Genomic DNA, 7,126 nt, shown 5'->3' with positions numbered 1-7,126 from the left:
TTTAATGTCATCAGAGCGTTAAATTTCATTCAGAAATATGTACTTTAAAATCCAGAAATTCATCAAGTTTTCTTTTTATAAACAATATTAGCAGGTCACACAGCATTGCCCGGTAATAAGATAAGTTTAAATATAATAATTTAATTTATGCAGATTTCGTACTGACTATTATAGTCAATTTGTTATTTATTATATTGTACCTAATATATAGTAATGATTTTAAAAGTAACATAATGAACTGCATGCCATTAACAAGAATCAAAATCCAAACATACCTCTTCAACCGTATTCATTACCATCTGTACTATGTCCTTACGCATATAAAAAGTTTTTAAATAATGTTTTTAAATGTATAAATGTATATTTGTGCATGCATAGAAAGCACTTTAAATCAAGTTCCAATTTTTGCCAATTTTGACCCTCAGAATGCTCAATACCGAAGTAGAGCAGAGTATACTCTTTATTTGTTTTTACATAAGCAGTAATATGTAGCTACACAGTCATGAGCATGTTTCGGTCAGATAGTGATCAGTAAGTAAAGACTTCTTCAGGTGATACAGCTTATACGAAAGCAAAGTTTGCAATCGTATCAGCTGTATCGCCTGAAGAGGTCTCTAGTTACTGGTAACTAGATGACCGAAACATGCTCATGACTGTGTAGCTACATATTACTGCTTATGTAAAAACAAATAAAGAGTATATATAAAGTATATCTACATGTACATATATATATATATATATATATATATATATATATATATATATTATGTTTATTTATACAAACATCATTAGCCCATTAGAACGATGTCTATCTACTAACCTAATGAGGTGGTGATCTCTGACTAGAGATCGCTGCAGAAACATGTATGCACACATGTAGCTAATGATGTTTGTATAAATAAACATAATATATACATGTAGATATACTTTATATATACTCTTTATTATTTTATGCAGAAACATGTATGCACACATGTAGCTAATGATGTTTGTATAAATAAACATAATATATACATGTAGATATACTTTATATATACTCTTTATTATTTTATGCAGAAACATGTATGCACACATGTAGCTAATGATGTTTGTATAAATAAACATAATATATATATATGTAGATATACTTTATATATACTCTTTATTTGTTTTTATAGAAGCTGTGATATGTTGCTGCACATTCATGAGTATGTTTCGGTCATCTAGTTATCAGTAACTACAGATCTCTTCAGGTGATACAGCTTATACGAAAGCAAAGTTTGCAATCGTATCAGCTGTATCGCCTGAAGAGATCTGTAATTACTGGTAACTAGATGACCGAAACATACTCATGACTGTGCAGCAACATATTACAGCTTCTATAAAAACAAATAAAGAGTATATATAAAGTATATCTACATGTACATATATATATATATATATATATATTATGTTTATTTATACAAACATCATTAGCTACATGTGTGCATACATGTAGCTAATGATGTTTGTATAAATAAACATAATATATATACATGTAGACATACTTTATATATACTCTTTATTTGTTTTTATAGAAGCTGTGATATGTTGCTGCACATTCATGAGTAAGTTTCGGTCATCTAGTTACCAGTAACTACAGATCTCTTCAGGCGATACAGCTGATACGATTGCAAACTTTGCTTTCGTATAAGCTATATCACCCGAAAAGGTGTCTAGTTACTGGTAACTAGATGACCGAAACATGCTCATGACTGTGCAGCAACATATTACTGCTTATGTAAAAACAAATAAAGTTGAGCATGTGGGAAGTGATATACAAATCACCATTAGCGTATGAAGCGATGCTCTTTGTGCAAACAACTTGAGCTTAGGTACTTTTGGACAATGTCAAAACATTGTTAATTCACTGCCTGCATAGCAGCAGCCATATAGCGCAACAGTTAGAAGCTCCGACTGTCGTTTGGGCGATCGGGTTTCGATCCTGGCTGGAGGTAGTTGCTTGTCTAGCCGCACTGATAAGCTGTGAAACCGTACTGTACGTGGATGACTATATATTACCGTTTTTAGTCAGCTTAGTTACATATGTTTCCATTACCAGAATCGAATTAACGATCCGATAGTTTTGTCAGAGTTTACAGATCTGTAAAGTCTGACGAAACTATTGGATCGTTAATTCGATTTTGGTAGTGGAAACATATGTAACTAAGTGGATTAAAAATGGTAATAAAAACAATATATATTTTGCTCTACAGTAGTATTGAGCACTTTTTCAGGTTTTTTTACCATTTACTAATTATATATATATATATATATATATATATATATATATATATATATATATATATATATATACTAGCAGGAGAACCCAATGTTGCCCAGGATAAAATGATGAACAACGGATGTTTCAAACTCATATTTTCACTGTCATCAAAATCGGTGAAATCGCCCATTTTTTTCAATCAAATCGATTGATTGCCTGCTGAGTTGCGAACCCCTCACGGTGCACCGGAAGGAAGTTTAACATGTCTTCTCGCAGTGACTTAGTCCACAATACATTGTTGTCTACATTGCACTGTAGAGAACTTAATGTTGATTTTATAAAGTTAAATCCCACCCTTTCACTGACTGTACTAACATGTAGAAGTTTAAATGTAACGTGAACAGATATCTCGCTGCTCAACTTCTCACAATGCGCTGTTAGATATGATACCACATAGTAGCCCCTTACATCGCAAGAGGCAATATGCCCTGTCTGGAGTAAAAAAAAAAGAAAAAAAGAGAGTTAATAAATAAATATTCACATAAAATCAGAAAATTATATAATTTAATTTTTTGTGTATAAATGATCCTTTCTGATGACCTAAAGAAAAGGACAATATTTGCTGACTTTTTATTTAGAGTGAAGTATTTCTTTCAGATTTTTTGTTTTTTATGGAAATCGCTCCAGACAAGGCATGAAGCCACTCGGGGGGGGGGAGAAGGTATTTCAATAACCACTCTCACCCCCCCCCCCCACACTTCGCCTATGACGAGAAACAAAAGACAGTTTCTTCTAACTCCCGACGCACGCCAAGAAATGTCATAATCAACGTTAATTAAAATGTGTGTTTTTTTTAACCCAACAATTAAAGTTAATAATAGACAAATGGTCGCAACGAGTGCCAAAAAGGAAGACATTTGTTGTTATAGGCAAGACCAACAAGAACACGACCACGACGACAATGACGACGACGACAACCAATGCGAAAATGTCAGACATGGCAACACCGACATGAACGGACCAAAAATAGCACCATGATTATAACGGCAAGATGAAGAAGGAGAAGATGAAGAACACAACTGGTCGTTACCATGGCGATTGGCAGAGTGCGGTCTGAGAGAGAGAGAGAGAGAGAGAGAGAGAGAGAGAGAGAGAGAGAGAGAGAGAGAGAGAGAGAGATAATAGGCAATAAAAATGGCACAATAATGCAATAATTATGGGAAGACGCTCTTTTATGATCTTTAGATAGATTGGGAATTCTTTTAAAATCGTTTGTTTTGTTCTTTCCGTGTATTTTTTTAATTTTTTTTTTTTTTATTGTTTTATACTGTTCAGTAATGTTAGGATTGATTGGAAATTTTCTAAGAATTCGTTTTGCTGTTATAATAAGGAGTGGGTGGGAGGAAGAAGAAAAGTGGAAGGAGAAGGATGAAGATAGCGAGAGATGAGAAAGGGGAAAAATGAGAAAAAAAGGTAGAAAAAAATGGAGGAGCAGGAAGAAAATGGAGAATGATAAAAAGAAAGAAAAAAGGGAGGAGGAAAAAGGAGGAGTAGAAAAGAAGAAAAAGGAGAAGAGGGAGGAGGATAAAAGGAGAAGGAAAAGAAAAATAAAGATAGGGAGAACGGGAGAAAAAAATGAGTAGTAGAAGGAGTAGTAGCAATATTAGAGGAAGGAGGGGAATGAAAAGCAAGAAAGGGATGTGGTTGATCAGTTTCTGACATCAGAATTTAAGATATAAACAATTTTTTTAATGGTGAAATTCAACAGATGAAAAAAAAACAAAGAACAAGTTTCTACTGCCAGTGACAATATAAATAAATAAATAAATAAATATTATATATATATTAATAGCCTGACAAGGTCACAGGGGAGACAACCAAGCAAAAAAAAAAAAAAAAAAAAAGAAGCAAAATTCATCCCAATGCAGCAAAACTGAAGCTGGCCTGTCAGGACACTATATATATACAAATGTAAGCAAATTTGGGCATGTTTTATTGGTTTAAAATATAGGTTCTTTTTTACCAATCGTTATAAAATTTTAGTCATAGAATTATAATCTTCAAAAAGCCTGAAAATTTTCATGTAGCTTCGTCCCATAGAACCAAAGATATGAGCATTTCAATATTAAATTTAACTACCAGCCTCTCTCTCTATATATATGTACATTATATATATATATATATATATATATATATATATATATATATATATATATATATATATATATATAGGGAGAGAGAGAGAGAGAGAGAGAGCACCTTTTTTGGCAATTTTATAAGTTTCAAATCTCAGCGACTATTGATCAGAATTTAACAAATGAAGACTTGTTGAAAGGTAATGACCTGAATTTATAGTGGGCTATGGTCGCACATTAAAGGAATCATCCAGAGACTATTTTCGCCACATTTTATAGCCATAAACTGTTTCAATCGTAGCCATTTGTTTTCCTAGTTTTGCATATGGATTACAAAATATTTGATATTTCCCCAAAACCTCTGGCATTGATGGAGAGGAGACTAAAACTTGCTGCTATGGTTTCAAATGATCTGAAATAACAACAAGGGGAGACTTGATTCCAAATATTTCTCACATGTCAGTCGGTGTTTCATGATCAAGGCCTCGATGCTTATGATTTTGGCTCTCTCAAGGACAGTTATGTTAGACACATAATCGTCCCACTTAACCCGCATGATGGTCAGCAGTTTTTTTCTGGCGAAACTTTAAGGTCTTTACTGTAGATGATCCAGGTCTTGCATGCATATAATAGGGTGGAGACAACTATGGCGTTGTATACCATCACCTTTGTCTGGATGGTTACATCCTTGTTCTTGAAGACCCTGGTGGACAGTCTTCCAAAAGCGGTGTGGCCTGCCTGTAGTCGGTTTTCGATTTCTTTCAAGCAGTTAGCTTGAGTGGAAAGAATGCTGCCCAGGTATGGGAAGTGCTCAACACATTCTATGGTGGTGCCATAGTCTTGCACAACTTCTCCTGGTGGTGGTTGGGCTAGTATTTTGGTCTTAGTTTTGTTAACTGTTAGACCAAAGCACGAATACACAACGTGAAAATTGTCCACATATTGCTGGAGTTCATTTGGGGATTGGGCCATGGCAGCATTATCGTCTGCATATTGCAGTTCCATCACTTTGATGGTGTTGGTCATTCGTCTTGATTTTAATCTGGCCAGTTTGAAGATTCCTCCATCAAACCTGAACTATATATATATATAATCCCTTCTGCTAGAATGGATATTTTCATCAAGATCTGTTTTAACATTTATCTACTGACCAATACGTGCCACCTTTTGTCCTCAGTAATATATGCAACAATAATAAATGATAATAGTATTTTATTTAACAGCTTAGTGCAGTTTCATAACTTCTGGCATAAAAAGGAAAAAAATAAATAATGCCAAATGTTACATAATTCTGACGATCGGTAATACCACGGAACTGCAGTAAAGCTTACTATAATAATAGTATTTAGCTTACGTACTATTATTATACTTAGTACTAAGCTAAGTACTATTATTAGAAGCTTCTTTGGTTTCTATTGTTTTTTTTTTATAAGGGGTGAGTTGCTGCTTATCAAGGCCAAAAGGCCACTCTAGGATAAGTGTTAATGAATGTCAAGTGATCGGTGATATAATACTGTAATGAACGGTAATGGTTGAACTTTGATTGTGTTTGTTTATTTAAGAGAACGGATCAACAGGAATACGATCATGTTATAGTCAACTGGGAAGCAGCCTGCAGTATTGTGTTTCACAGATGGGCAGGTCTAGGAAAGAAACTTTGCTCATGGAATTTACATTTAGTTTCAGGGACAGATAATAATGAGAATTATTGGTAGACGAGTGCCTGCTGTGAATCTTCTACAGGAAGTGACCATAGATAGAAGCTCAGTTGAGCACCTATCATGAAAATAATGATCAAGCAGAGATTGACTCGCTATGTCTCTTCTAAGAGAAAGAGGAAGTAGGGAGGAGAAGAGGGCTTCATCCACTGGATTTCGAAGCTGTTTTGAATTTTGTAACTCTAGGAAAGGGTACTCTTAGCAGCTCCTCCCGAAATGTGGCAAAAGTCCTTCATCTTACAGCATATTTGGATCTTATATGGGTAGCGGATTGCATCAGAAGTGAGATATCTTCTGCAACGGTAGAAGGATCCAACCATTTTACCAGCAACATTGGCAACAGATCTGATGTAAGTCTTCCAGTATTATTGATACAGCTTTATCCAAAAAGGATATCGAGTTGAGAAGTGTACATGACTGGTATTTAACATTTGACATGAAAAGGAAAAATAAATAATGTCAAATATTACATAGTTCTAATAACCGGTAATACCATGAAACTGCAGTAAAGTGTTAAGTACTATTATTAGAATAAGTATTATTGATATAACTCTATGCAAGGAGGATATTGAGTCCTTTGTTTGTCCAATATTTGCTGTCTTTATTCCATTCCAATTTTGAGGGGTTGTTTTATGCATATAGCCTACATGTTCAATTTCTATTTTATGCTACTATATTGCCAGTTTGAATAAAAGTGTAACAATAATTGCACCAAATTCCCAGCCTTTCAGGATCAACTTTTTCTTTATGATTTCACTTATCAAGTTCGCGATCATCTCAATGTCTGTTTCACTTGCAGACATGAACATTTTTGCAACAACTCCCGAGGGTCCTCCAGCCTTACACTGCTTCATCTTATTCAGTTTCCTGTACCATTTCTTTTCACAATTCTTTTAGCTGAACCAGATACTGCTTTTGCAACTTCAAGATTTTCACTGTTCCAATCAAAACTCAGGATTCAAATTTTCTCATACTGGCATTTCTACCGCAAGGTAAAATACCAGGTTGAGAAACTAGCGCAGTCTACCCTT

This window comes from Euprymna scolopes, chromosome 40 (assembly GCF_053919585.1).
Source record: "Euprymna scolopes isolate OS-2025 chromosome 40, ASM5391958v1, whole genome shotgun sequence".
NCBI classification, from domain to species: domain Eukaryota; kingdom Metazoa; phylum Mollusca; class Cephalopoda; order Sepiida; family Sepiolidae; genus Euprymna; species Euprymna scolopes.
This window is presented reverse-complemented; position numbering follows the sequence as displayed.